This window comes from Eulemur rufifrons, chromosome 24, assembly GCF_041146395.1.
Source record: "Eulemur rufifrons isolate Redbay chromosome 24, OSU_ERuf_1, whole genome shotgun sequence".
Classification (NCBI taxonomy): domain Eukaryota; kingdom Metazoa; phylum Chordata; class Mammalia; order Primates; family Lemuridae; genus Eulemur; species Eulemur rufifrons.
In genome coordinates, this window is record NC_091006.1 from 27,606,267 (window position 1) to 27,621,651 (window position 15,385).

Genomic DNA, 15,385 nt, shown 5'->3' on the forward strand with positions numbered 1-15,385 from the left:
CACGCAAGTCTTCTACTCCACCCAGATTCAGAGAGATAAAAGGATTAGCTGGCAGCTGCTGTTACCCAATCTCTGTGGATAAATTTGTTCATTTTCCAATCAGCAACGCAAATCATTCCACATTACTTTCTAATTCAGATAATTTTGATTTTGGACAATGCAAATGAGTAAAAGGGCTTAAGTTTACCTCCATATTGTTAAGGAAAAAGACTCTCAAAGAGGGGGGTAGGGGAGAAATGGGACTGTTGTTCAGGTAGGTTGTCCTAAGCAGGATGCAGAGAGAGAAGAAAACAACACACATGCCTGTACACCCACATAACACAGTGTATTTCTTAGCTTCGAGCTGTATGTTAGAAAGCACCAGGGGAGCTTTTAACAATGCCCGGTCAGCCCAAACCTACTGGATTAAGACTCTCCACAAGTATTTCTGAAGTACGCTCTGTAGCAGAAGCTTTGTTCCAAAACAGTGAACATAGACACATACGTTTATGTCTGTTTTTTCATGTGAGTATAAGGATTTCTATTTTGAAAAATATCCATTAGCTTTTAATATAGTTTTATTTTATTAACCTAAAAGCATTTAAAACCAGATTTCTCTAACTCATGCATCGGAAAAAGACAATTGTCATTTATTTCTTTAACATAAATAATCAAGCAATGACTTGCTTCCCTTAAACTTGGTTTCAATGATGATGAGATAACTGGCTCTGTTTGGTGGTTTCCCTTTCAGTAAGGATAATGCCACTGTAACACTACGTACCGCAGAAAGAGATTATCACAGATCCGCATTCGCAGTTATTTCCCAGCATTTAGTACTCACCAGCAAACTGGTTTCCCTGAGTGCACATTTGGGATTCACACCAATTGGGTATTGGACAGAGGTCGGGGCTGGGTGGAAGGGATGGGTGTATACCTACTTGATGAGTGCGATGCGCACTGCCTGGGGAATGGACACGTTTGAAGTTCTCTCTGGGGGGGATGGGGTGGGGGGAGGGGAGGGGTGCACACCTATATGATGAGAGTGATGTGCACTGTCTAGGAAATGGACACAACTAAAGCTCAGACTCGGGGGGATGGGGAGGCATGGGCAATGTATATAGCCTGATCTTTTGTACCCCCTTAATGAGCTGAAAAACAAACAAAAAATAAAAATAAAGAAAAAAAAAAAAAAAAAAACTAGGTTAGAAATGTGTTCTAATAGTGTTTTAGAATTTATTGACACTTGAATTTCTTCTGCTTCTTATAGAACTGGATGAGGCTACTGTTGTTTCTGTGTCTTTGCTTTTTGACAACTTAGAAACTGGAAACAGAAAAATGGTATTGAGGAAATGTGGGGTTAGGTTCACTAAAACCTACCTAATGATTAGGAGTTTTATTAATGAATGTGTTTTTAACTAATCACTTTTCAACACCAAGGAATTAGGAAAAATAAAAACATTTAATACCATGATGACTAAGGTATAACAAAATTAGATTTAGTCACTAATCTGTCATATTACCATTATTGATACTTTTCTTATTACTTGATCCGCAAATTACTTTGAAGACTCTTAAGTAGTTCATGTAGCGTCCTTTCTGCTTATCAAATTAATATGTAGCAAAAACAAAACAACCCACAACCTCAGATGTTAAACCGAACAGCTCTAAATGAGGGTATTTAAAAATTTTGCTAATTCATCCCTTAAACAGACTTTTTAAATGCCAGCTCTACTCCAGGTGGTACACTAAGCACTGAAATATACACAGAAGAATTAGATGAGCCCAGAAGTGCTCACAGTATCATATATATATACATACATTTCACACAGTTAATGTGTGTATAAATAATAATATGGGCTTATTCATTACAATTCAGGATTTGTACTACCTCCCAAATCTCTTTGACTGACTGCTATCTTTGAAATTCTGGTGGTCCACTAGCCATGCTCTTTCTCCCATCAACCCAAAGGGGTGATCGCAGCCAGAGCCATCAGTTTAGTCATCTCTATGTAAATAACAAAACCACTCCTAGCTCTAGGCTGGACATCTTTCTAGATCAAGGGTCAGCAAATTAAGGACCTTAGGCCAAATCCAACCCACTCTATGGTTTTTGTTCAGCCCACAAGTGTGGAATATTTTTTTCATTTTGCAATAGTTGGAAAAACAAAACAAAACAAAAGAAGAATACTCCATGACGTGAAAAAATGACACTTAAATTTTAGTGTTCATAAAGTCTTATCGGAACACAGTTGTGCTCATTTGTCTACATATCGTGTATGACTGCTTCCAAAGTACAACCACGGAACTGAGCAATATTAGACACCTTATGTAGCCTGCAAAGACTAAAATGTTCACTAGCTGGTGCTTTATAGAAGTTTGCCAAGTCCTGCTCTAGATCATTTTATTTATCTCCATTTTTGTCCTGCTACCTCTGTGTCTCAGAGATATCTCAAACTCAATATGCTAAAACTCTTTGCTCACAAGCCAACTTCTGTTCTTTCATTAATGAAAAGTTATTTGTGATTTCTTCTTTACTCTTCCCACATATCAATAGTCAAGTTCCAAATGATTCTGTCCCATCAAAGTTTCTCACATTTGCCCTTGTCCCTATCATTACTAAACCTTAATGTAGACCTCTCACATGGACTAGTAAAGCAGTTGTCCAACACCTTTCTCAGCTGTCTACAATCGTAGACCCCTCCAGAGCTTTTCTCAACTTTCTTCCCCATCACTCTAAGGGCTGTTGTAACACTACTCTTAGCCACATTGGTTCATCATAGTGGAGAAAATTAGCAGTGGATGGTTGACCAGAAGTCGAAAGCCCCCTAGGCATTCCGACAGGCAAGTCAAACTCATTTTTTATTTTTAACCTCTTTTTTTTTTTTTTTTTTTTTATAAATAGCTGTTAGAATGATCTGATTATCTTATTCCCTTATGCAAAACTCTAGCCTGGTTTATAAAGCCCCCTATAACCTGGAGTATGTCTGTATTTCCAGTCTTTTCTCTTATAGATCCTTTTCTCCTATAGATTCTCTACTCCCAGCATGATTAAGAAAGTCTCAGATGCTAGCCCTTCCTGAACTTCACAGGCTGCTTCATGCCTCTGATGATCCTTTGGTTTCCCAACTCTTTTGTCATGGTGTTTAAGCTCTGGAATCATCTGTTCTGCAAAGCCTTTTTCTACAGTTCCCTTTCCTCTGAGATTAATGACTTCTTTTTCAATGTTCTCAATGAACCCTGACAAAAAGTTTGCTTAATTATTCTTCTTAATTATCTGCCCATTGTCCTCTACTGTAACATCCTGGAAATTAGGGACTAGGTTTGTATCTCCAGAGTCTAGCAATTGGTAGGCATTCAATGAATGTTGACTGAAAAGAATAAAAGAATTACATCTATCACCTTTCAGGTCCCTATTAGGCAAGTGTTGTCTTTTTTTCCCTTTGATTAATAGCTCATAACCCTCATAGAACTACTTTAAAAGGTTTAAAGTGAACTATTAAAGTCCTTATGCAGGCTGGTTGTACATTTTAACATAACAAAATGCTGTTTTGTTATGTTATCAAAAGAATGTAATTAAATCCATCATATTTTCAATTAGTCCCAATTAATTTTTAAAAAGTAATCTTTATCAATTATTCTTTATCAACATATCAATATGTTTTTATCTATAGTCAATTCACTCACTGAAGAATGATTTTTAAGTCAGAATTCTTATCTGTGGGAAAGCAAGCAAATATATACTTTTTGCTCCCCAGAGTTTTTTCTGAATTTGACTCCTTCTGGAAAATATTCTTCAATAAAAAAACTAAGTCAATTCCATGAATGTGAGATGTCGGTCTCTTAATTTTATTTCTTTTTCTTCTTAGTTAACTTTCTATTTTATAACTAAAACAATAGTTCCTAGTGTATTACCCAAAAGTTGCAGAGATAATACAAAGGGTTGCTATAGACCCAGCACCCAGTCTCCCCTATTTTTAACATTTTACATTACTATAGTACACTTGTCTTCACTAATAAGCCAATATTCATAAATTGTTATTAAATAAACAACATAGGTTTTTGTTTGTTTTTATTTTTTTGGATTTCATTAGTTTTCCCTCATGTCTTTTCTTTCTGTTCCAGTATCTCATCCAAGATACCACATTACATTTAGTTGTCTCATCTTCTTAGCTTCCCCTGGGCTGTGACACTTTCTTATCTTTAGTTTGTTTTTAATGACCTTGACAATTTGAGGAGTGCTGGTCAGCTACTTTGTAAAAGGTCCCTAAATTTGTGTTTATCTGATGTCTTTTGGTCATGGTCACAATGGGATTCTGGATTTTTCGAAGAATGATCACAAAGGTGAAGTGACATTTTGATCACATCATATCAATGGTATGTGCTATTAATTTAACTTACCAGTGGTTATGTTAAACTTCATCATCTGACAAAGGTAAAGAAGCTTCCTAAGTTTCTCCATTGTAAACTTTATTTTTGTTTGTATTTTTTTTTTTCCTTTCCACACTGTATTCTTTGGTAACAATTTACTAAGTATAGCCCACATGGAAGGGGTGTCAATTAAGGAGGGGATATCTACACAAATTATTTGGAATGTTTTTCTACAGGAGATTTGTCTCTTTTCCTTTATTTATTTATTCATTCATTCACACTTATTTGTATCACCAGGGACTCATGGAGATTTATTTTATAGTCTAGGTTATAATCCAATATAACATTATTTAATTTGTTGCACAAATTATTTTAGCTTTGGCCATCAGAGCTCTTTGGGGTTGGCTGCTTTTGTCTCATTTTATTTTTTGAGCACTTCCTTACATTCTGGTGCTGTAAGATTCTCCAGGCTCATTTTGCACATTTCATGCCCTGGCCCTAGACTCAGCCATTTTTCCAAGGAGTCTGGTGTTATTGGTAAATCGTATTAAAAACCAAGGCATGAGTGCTGGATGCTTTCTTTTATTTTTACTTCAATTTTATCAGGAAAGTGTTGTTCAGCAAACTCTCTGGAGGCCCTCCATTACAATTTTATCACATAGAAGGATATTCACACACATGTATTTCTTCCAATAAATAGGCAATAAATTCCCTAATGCTCTGGCTTATAAACATGAAAAGATAGAAGATTTGTCAGAAAATAAACTATATCTATAAATGATAACTATAATGTATCAACATCCATAGCTACCAGAAAAGATAGATATGCTTTCAATGCCAAATAACAGATCTCTTAAATTTGGGCCACAGAAACGAGGTTTTAAATAAAAACAATTCTGTTCAGGAGTCATTATAGCTCCTACTTTCCACATGTGGCTCTCCCTTGTCGAGCTTTACAAATGAAACATGCCCTTTGGGACCACGGCTGGGAAACCTGGAAAGTATGAATAAAGCTCAAATATTAGGAGTAATATGTAAACATCAACTTAAGGAATGCAAATCATGTAGTTGAAGTGAAACTGCTCTAGCAGGTGGCTTTCAGGTAACACTCTTGGGTGGGTAAGAGGTCGAGGGCACATGCAGGCTTCTCTAGTGTCTGCAGGAGAGAAACGCTCTTCAACATAATTCAAGTAATAATGCTTTGTAGATAGAAAGTACTTTTTAATTTTTCCAAGCATGTGCATAACCATTATACAAAAACTCTCCAGCCAAAAGGGAAATTAAGTAGTGGAACGAACATAAAATAACTAGCAAATGATGGGACTGCAAACACAATGTCAAAGCTTACTGGTAGTTTGGGAGAGGAAAATCTGAGTACTATTTCACTGTCCTCAGAAGTTATACTGTGGCATATTAAAGACTAGATTTGTTCTTTATCCCTTGTTCCCGGCACAGAGCTCCTAAATACCTTCATTTTTTAAAAATCTTTTAAAAATTGTTCTAAAATGTAAATGAAAATATAATAATATGACTACACTCAGTTTTGTTATTTTCCATCCTGGAGGCCTCCCAACATGTAAACTTTGAGATTTAAATTTTGAATTGCTTTGGAAAAACTTAGACATTAACAACATACATTTTAGCTATGGCACTTTTTTTCTCCATAAACAAAAATGTAACTATATAATCAGTTCCGGACAAACTAAGAACTATGTCAATGTTTTCTCTAGGTGTGTGGCAAAGTAAGTTTTTATTATTGTATGTTGACGGGACCTTTCAAGATTTAAAAAAGTAAACCTATTGCATCTATTATATTATCCCAACAACACATAAATGGTTTCATCTGGCATGGGAGAGGTTTGTTCCACATCATAGCTCACAGAGAAAAAATAGTACTTTAAAATACAATTTCAAGAAACACTAGTCTAGAGTGATATTCTTGACAAAATATCTACCATAAGTTACTCCAAAGTGATTGTCACCTAAAAATTACAATCAGAAATATTGAATCAAGAAGTTTAATTTGTTATTAACATTCTAGGTATGTAATAAATGCTCTTGAAACGAAACCTTACTGAGCTACATACCTTTGTCCACTTACGTTACTATTAATACTAAAGATCCTCATAATTTCTCTACCATTCAGACAAATCATTAAGTGTAAAAAAGAAGCAGATAATGGACTTGGATATTAAGGTATATGATAAAAAAATAGTAGAAATAGAAGATAGAATGACATCAGTTTAAAAATAATAGATACGAGGCAATTAATTCAAATTTCAACTAGTGAATGATTAAAAATGACATTTGGTTCAGTTTTTATTCACTTTCATTATTAGGAAATATGCTTTTTAAAATTTTAATAGGGTAATGTCACTGGGGGAGATAAGATTCCATTTGGGGACTAAATTTTCAACATCAGTATTATGGTGATAGGGAGTGATTTACTATTTAATTCTATCTAAAGTTATTTTTTCTCTCTTCCTTTTTGCTGATCCACAGGTGATATTAGTCTATTGATAAAATTTTAATTTTCTTTCTATAGTTAAATTTCTACTTAACTACAATCCTTCTGTAAGAACAGCCCTGCCCAAACAGAGTATCAATTTTAAGTTTAAAATGCTGCAATGAAAACGTTGTCTAGAAAGATCATAGACAACCAGTATTTCTATGCTGTCATTTTATCTGCAATAAACAATACAATCTGCATAGTTTTGAACTCTTTGACTTAGAACAAAATTAGACACAGTAGCCAAAAGTGGATCAGGACCATTCACTTAGTTACTCAAATTAAGTTCGTCTTTCACTAAGAATGGTAAGAGAAGCTAAATTCTGATATCAGAACCCATTCTACTCTTTATAGTTCACTGATAAAAACAGTATGTAGTAAATTTAATAATAGCATTTAAAACTAGAAGAAGCTAAGTTATCTAATTTTTCTAAGATTCAGTGTCTATAGGTGTAAAATAGAAAGTAAAATAATAATTCAGAACTATTATGAGGCTAAAAGAAGATAAGCATTGTGCATGTGACCTGTGGTATGTGCTCAATAAATATTAGCGAATGTGAATTGACTATCACAAAATGTTCCAAGTTAAAGAATTTTCTCTAGTCATTGTTTACATTAAGACCTATATTAGTGGACAATATATATCTAGCAGGAGTAAAGATTTTGGTATCTACACTGGGTAAAACCAGGAAAATGATATCCTTTAGAAAATTGTCTTAAAAATGCTGAAAATCTTCCTGAATACACTATGTCGTAGCATACTTCGAGTGAATATTCTTCAAGTCAATCTGTTTTGCAAAAGCATTCTGTTTACATGTAATGTGTTTATACCTAAAATACCTATGGCGATGTTTACTGGAATATGAAAATATTTTAAGCGGTTCTCAAATTAGGAATAAACTAAATGTGTTTGGTTATGTTGATTGCATTTTCTCTTTGTTTGTAAGAAATAAAGTCACAGCTGGCGTTTAGATATGAAATGAGTATAATATTTGTAAGAAAGAATTGGAAAGTTAACCTAAAGACAATTAAAATCAGAGACTAGAAACTGAAGATACAGAACTGTTTCTAAATGCTACATGTAACTTACATTTAAAATGGATTAAAAGACTCTCTAAAAGTGCTGCAGAGAGAACAATGTTCACTGGAATTACAATCGGAGAGTCAAGATATGCCTGCTTGCGCCCAATGGGAGAAAAAGGATTCAGTTTTTGAACCATATTCTACAGACACACAAAAATATATATATAAAAAATATTCCTCTGTTCAAAGATAAGCAGAAAACATTTAGGAATCCATGCTAATGATACAGAGAGTTTCAACACTAAGTGAAGCTGGGTAGTAGGGAAAGCAGACAGTATTTAGATGTCTGTATTTTAAGGAAGCTATACTTCATCAGCAATGCACTACTAAAAATCATTGGTTACTGAAATTTGAGCATCTCCATATTTGCAAATTTTACAAACAGTAATGAGTCCTAACAAAAGAAAGTAATATTGCAAGAGAGGCTATTGTGAGGGAAAAAGCAATTTCAAATAGAGAAAAGCATCAACAGAACTAAGACAATGCAGAGAAAAAAGAAATTCAGATCAGTGTAAAAATAATTCTTTTACAACATTGGCTGAGACATTTCATTAGAAGAAAACTAGTTGTTACTATCATCTAACTTGTTAAAATGTATATACTTCCTGTTTAAGAGAGTTGATTCAGTTAAGAACTAGTTTCATAAAATATTTCTCTGAACACTTGTATGGACACACAGCTGAATGGGGCGGAGCTTTCTTCACTGCCTCTGTCATGATGTGGATGGACACCTGTGACATCAGTAGCCTGTCTCAGAAAATCTTCAGTGTATTTTAATTAGGGCATTATTTATGTATAGGAGTATCTCGGGAACAGACAGTAGTCAGAGGAAGCTAATTATTAATTTAGGAGTAAAATATTATAGTCTCATTACTGAAACTAGACAATAGCCTAATGGATAAAATACAAAACACAGGGTGATACTGGTTGAATTGTGTCCCCACAAAAGATATTTTGAAGTCCTGACCCCTGGTACCTGTGAATGTGACCCTATTTGAAAATAGGGTCTTTGCAGAAGTAATTTAGTTGAGGTCATACTGGAGTAGGATGGGCCCTTAATCCAACATGACTGGTGTCCTTAGAAGAAGAGACACAGAGACAGAGACACATAGTGGGAAGAGGGACATGCAAAAACAGAGACAAGGATTAGAGTTATGCTGCCACAAGCAAGGGACTCCTGGGATGACCACATACTGGAAGAGGCAAGGAAAGATCCTGCCCCTAAGAAGCTTTGGAGGGAGGATGGCCCAACCAACACCTTGATTTTAAACTTCTAGCCTCCAGGACTCTGAGAAAATAAATTTCTGTTGTTTTGAGCCATCAGAATTTTGGTGATGTGTTACAGCAGTTCTCAGAAACTAATATACATGGCTTTAGAATTACACCTACCATACCTACCACACCTGGCTTCAGAATTAGACTACTATGTTTACACACCAAAATTGAAACTGGTTTATATGACACTATTTTTGACACATGATTTAAAAAACAGCCTTCCCCTCTAATGCTACGTATATAGATATATATATTTCATTTACCATGATAAAATTTCCCATTTGGGACTTCTAAACAACGGGCTTCATACTTAACATTTAATGATTCCTCACAGAAAAAGTACATCTACCTTCATGTGGTACACACACACATCCCTGCTCTTAAATTGGCAAATATTTTTTTTAATGGCACTGCCCAGTTGGTGAGGTTTTGGGAAAGCCCTCCTCACCCATACACTGCTGCCTGGTTTGCTACTTGACATAATATTTCTTCTGCAGGGCAATTGTCAATGTCTATTTTAAAAATTGTTAGCATTATGCTTATACTTCAGAAGTTTCATACATAGGAATTTAGTCTTAAGGATACAATCATGAAAATGCACAAAAATATAATCACATCATTTATAAAGGAATACTTATTGTAGTGTTTTCCATAATATGAACTAATTAGAATTGTTCTACATATTCCATATTATAGGTGGCTGAACATGTTATTTGTTAACATATGTTATCTGTTATTTATCCTACAGAAATGAAATATTACATACACATTAATGATTTTTTTTTTCTGAAATAGTCTCACTCTGTTGCCAGGGTGCCATCATAGCTCACTGCAACCTCGAACTCCTGGGCTCAAGTGATCTTCCTGCCACAGTTCCCGAGTAGCTGGGACTATAGGAGCGTGCCACCGCATCCAGCTAATTTTTCTATTTTTAGTAGAGATGGGGTATTATTGCTTTTGCTCAGGTTGGTCTTGAACTCCTGAGCTCAAGAAATCCTCCTACCTCAGGCTCCCAGAGTGCTAGGATTACAGGCATGAGCCACTGCGCCTGGGCAACATTAATGATATTGTAGAAAAATATTTATTGATGTTGAAGGTTCTTCTCTTGATGTATTTTGAAATTAATAAAAAAAAAAAAAAAAAGATTTGGTTGAATAACCAGACCTTCCCCCCCAAAAAAAAATCACACACATAGAAAGAAAGAAAAAAAAAAGGTTGTAAAACAGAATGGACAGTAGGAGTCCCTATATAAACATGACGGCAGGCTACATGGCTATAAACTAAGATGATAACATTGGGAAGTAGGGTATTTGGAAATTTTTAATTTTATTCTTCTTTGTTGTTTATACAGTCTACATCAACAGGTGGAACTTTTTAATGTAGAGGACTTTAAAAATTATGTAAATATAAAATTTTGCAACCAAGGAGTGAAGGAATTGCAGTTTACAGAATGTTATGCCAATAAATGCTATAAAAATATACTGAATGCTACACATTAACAGAAATAGTACCAGTGTAAACAATTGCTGGCAGGAATTGTTTACATCAAATGATGTAAACATTTATGTCATCTCCGTTTAAGTGTATCACTGTATCCCCGTTCTTTTCTGATTTTCCCCAAATTTTCATGCCTCCCACTAGAGCCATTTATTTCCTTTATTAAGAGTTAATAACACTGCTAAGCAAATTCTGAGCCATTAAACAGAACACAGTGGAGAATGATATTTAATAATTCTTAATAAAAGAGACAAGAGAAAAATATAATGGGAGATCTGAGTAATTTCTTCAAATTTCTCATTATCAGAGATTGTCCAATATATTTGATGACTGCACTTAGCCATATAAAATTTTTAAAATGAATATAAACAGGAAAGCTGGCTTACTTTAAGAAAAAGTCTTTCTGCCTTTCCTTCCATCTTTTCTACTCTCCCTTCCACTTTCCTTCTTGCTATTTAATGGGTAGCTACTATATACCCATTAGTCCTGCAGGAACTAATGGGGCCATTGTTTTTGATTGACATGTAAAGAATAAATGCCCAGTGTGTGGTTATGTGTTAAAGAGACATAAATATATGGTAGCACAAGCGAGTCAGGAAGCTGGTCAAAGAATGGAGGAAAGCAGTCCAAAGGCAGTGAAAGCAGTATGAGTCTACAGGGACAAGGCAGATAAGATATGAAAAGGCTCTACATTGAGGCAAGGATAGCTGGGATGGATGTTAGAGCTTATGAGTGAGTTTATTCTTATCTATAAGCAATAATATTCAAACTACGAAATGGTCAATCTATTGCCATTATTCACTTTTAGCCAGCCTTTTCCCACTTTTTTTGTATAAAAAAGTAAATATGTAGATTCCCTAATTAATTTTTTTCAACTGCAACTTTTATTTTAGTGTTAGTAGCTGCTGTATTCTGGGAAATCTAGTACAGAAGGAAAAAACATACAGGAAGTAAAGATGAAACATAAAACAAAAAATATAATTTCCAAAATTTATGCACATTTTTCAGAGGGCGAGACCTTAATGAATATGATATTAGCATAGTCTACTGGCAAAATTTTTATTGGATTTTCTGCAGATTATATTAATAATAGGATTAGGTTTGGTTGCTAGTAACAGAAAATCCAAAATAACACTGGCTTATTCAGAGAATCATTTTATTCCTCTCTCCAGGAAAACGAGGTTTCTAGAGCTGGTATGGAAGCAGGCTCTTTTTAGCATGTTGATTTGCTTTTGTAGAGTCCACTTTGTAATCTACAGTGGCTACTCTAGCATATTGTACCAGCCAGTAGGCAGAATAAAAAAGGAAAAGGAAAGTGGCACTTTCATTCAAGAATACTTTCTGGAAGTTGCACACACCATATTTATTTATACTATTGGCCAAGACACATTGGGCTGCAAGGGAAACTAGGACAATGTCTTTATTCCCAGTAGCTGTGTGTTCAGCTAAAAATAATGCAGAAGGGTTCTAATACTGCAGAACAAAGGCAAAACATATTGGTGGACATCAGTTTCTGCCACATAGATTTTGCATATCTGTATCTAAAAACTTAGAAATGACATCAACTGTATCCAATTTCTGAGAGTGAAGGAAATGAAACAAGTCTTATAGTATGAGAAATGGATCCGCCATGTTTTCAGGCCGGGTGTGTCTTGGTCTCCCCCCATAAGGAAATGAATGGCCCAGGTGGCTTTGGCAGAGCCCAGGCTGAGGAGGCAGGGCAGCGGGGTAAATCCGAGCAGTTCTGTGCGAGGTAGGGAGGCCAGGGCGTCTGGCAGTAACTGGCTGTCCGGGGTAAATGTTGTGCTGGTGATGGCCTACAGCAGCCTGGTGTTTGCACTACTCTTTATTTTTGTGAAGAGGCAAATCATGCGTTTTGTAATGAAATCTAGAAGGGGACCTCATATCCCTGTGGGACACAATGCCCCCAAGGACTTGAAAGAGGAGATTGATATTCGACTATCCAGCGTTCAGGATATCAAGTATGAACCCCAGCTCCTTGCAAATGATGATGCTAGACTGCTACAGCTGGAAACCCAGGGAAATCAAAATTGCTACAACTCTCTGTACAGGATGAAAGCTCTGGATGCCATTTGTGCCTCTGAGATCCCATTTCATGCTGAAGGCCGGCATCCTCGTTCCTTAATGGGCAAGAATTTTCGCTCCTACCTACTAGATCTTCGAAATACTAGCACTCCTTTTAAGGGTGTGCGTAAGGCCCTCATTGATACCCTGCTGGATGGTTAGGAAACTGCCCGCTATGGGACAGGGATCTTTGGCCAGAATGAATACCTGTGCTATCAGAAGGCCCTGAGTGAGCTGGCCAGCGTGGTCAAAGTACGAATTGGGAGTTCTCAGCGACACCACCAGTCAGCAGCCAAAGACCTAACTCAGTCCCCTGAAGTCTCCCCAACAACCATCCAGGTGACATACCTCCCCTCCAGTCAGAAGAGTAAACGTGCCAAGCACTTCCTCGAATTGAAGAGCTTTAAGGACAACTATAATACATTGGAGAGTATTCTGTGATGGCGCTGAAGGACTCTCACTGTAGATTGAGCCAGACAGTGGCAGACAGACTGAGCAGACAGGCTGCTTGCTGGGCAGCCCTCAGGACATCTGGCTTAGCAGGCCCAGACTGTATCAGCTGTATCAGCTAAAGCTCCCATTGTGTGCAGAGTTCTTAGAGCTTGTGCCTAGACAGTCATTCCCAACCCTTTCTTACAGCATTTTTAGAACACTGGCAAGATTTTATTTTCCGCCAATATCACTTTTTTTTTTGGATTTGAATTCAGATGTTATTCTCCATGTTTCTGTCAAAGCCTCCTTAAACATCTTCACTTGGTTTCAGCCATGGTTGGTGTGCCCTGTTCCAGGGTTTTAATCCCATACGTGAGAGTTGGAGTGGGGTGTTTTCTGTATCTACCCCTTTGTACATGGTTAAATAGAAACTATTTGGGTACAGGACATCTCAGAGTTGGTTGGTGGAAAAGGCAGATAGAAACTGGTGGGGGGATGGGATGAGGAAGTGGGTGGTATGTGGAACAACCTACCCCGGTGCTCCACTTACACCAAGATGTGCTGAAACATTAACACAGCTTTCCTAACATGCAAGGATCTGGCCTTCCACTTTCATTCCATACTCTGCTGTGAATAAAAGGGAATGTTCTGGCACCTGGTATAATCTATGCCAGGCTTTGACATAATGGGAAGAAATAGTTTCCCCAAATAAGCCAATGCAGTGGTCTGAATTATAAATTATTTAATAAAATGAACTATTAAAAAAAAAGAGAGAAAAATGAACCAGTGTTTTTCTCTCTCTCCCCCTCCCTTATCATACCTTTCCAACCTAGAACCACATTTGAAAGATTTAATTCTGTGGTGCTCTTTATTCCCCTTTTCCCATTGAGTCTCTCAATACTAGAACAGAGGAAGTAATAATCACAATAATTATAAGTTGCTCCTTTTCTTTTCCTACATGTGTGTCCTCACAGCAACTTGTAACAGCTCTGAAACAACCAGGGCTGGAACACCTGTTTCCAATTTCCAATATATAAACTGTCATCTTTAGTGTAGACTATATGCATTCATAAGTAGAAGGCTTCATTTAGCTGATCTTTTCAATAAAATGATACTAACATCAACAGCCACTGAAATAGCAAATGATGCAGCTTCATTCAAAATACAAACTGCTTTGAAGTAAATTCATCCTCTAGCTTTAGGACTATCACAAACCTGATGGACTTTATTCATCTAGAATCAGTACATTAATAAGATTTTGATTTTCTAAGTGATACAGCTGATTTGGTTTTTTTTTTTTTTTTAAGCAAAAGCACCTGAGAAGATGGCTCTTTAGCCAGATGCCTTTTCTCTCAGGGGAAGATGATTCACAGTCCACAGCTGTCTTTGTGTCTGTACTCAAATGCAGGAGACCGAGCTCACTGGCCGTTTTCAATCAGCCAGCTGCCTAGGTCTAAACTAAGAAAGCACCAAAACAGAATGATGAAGAATTTGTAACTTTTAGAGAAATCCCTTTAATTGCTCCAAAAAAAAAAAAATGAAATCGTTTGTAGATTAAAAACATTTATCGGACAAGAACAGAATGTAAACTTGATTATACACTTATTTATGTAGAAAAATCCAGGGAAAACAAGAGAGAAAGGAAGGGAGAAAATAGAAGGTGTATAAACCACCCCCCTATCAAAAATATGATTTTCTCAGGCACCTGAAAATAGTTACCTCAGTTTTCTCAGGTCAATAATATTTTAACCTATTTATTTTCACATTTCTCTGTAACTTACTCCTTTTGGTATGAAAATGTTTCGACTGTATAGAATTTATTCATTAGTACCTTCTCAGTATCTCTGTATTAAGAAATTTTGTTATACATAGAAAAACAGATTTAAATTAGTCTTTGAGGGTTTGCCATTTCATAAAATTTTCCCTGAGAAGTTTCAGCTAACTAAACGAATGATTGCAAAATACTCACAGTGTCAACCCTGCTGGCTCTTAGGAAGGACAACTAAAGACAAATTTCAGTCATCTACCTCCATCCATGCCCTCATTCCACCCCCAGGACAAGCATGTATTATAATAACAATGTGTGCACACATTAAAGTCTAGGTTGCAAAAAACTCAAAACTTTCAAGAAAACACCAGCCAGGTAAAAATGATTTT

General features: G+C 36.1%; 1 protein-coding gene and 1 pseudogene across 18 annotated transcripts in view; one reads left to right on the forward strand and one right to left on the reverse strand.

Moving 5' to 3' along the window:
• Window positions 1-15,385, reverse strand: part of ADGRL3 (adhesion G protein-coupled receptor L3) — a 442,010-nt gene that overhangs the window by 171,578 nt on the left and 255,047 nt on the right. The window lies entirely within an intron of this gene.
• LOC138374742 (protein C1orf43 pseudogene) lies at window positions 12,485-13,241 on the forward strand (annotated as a pseudogene).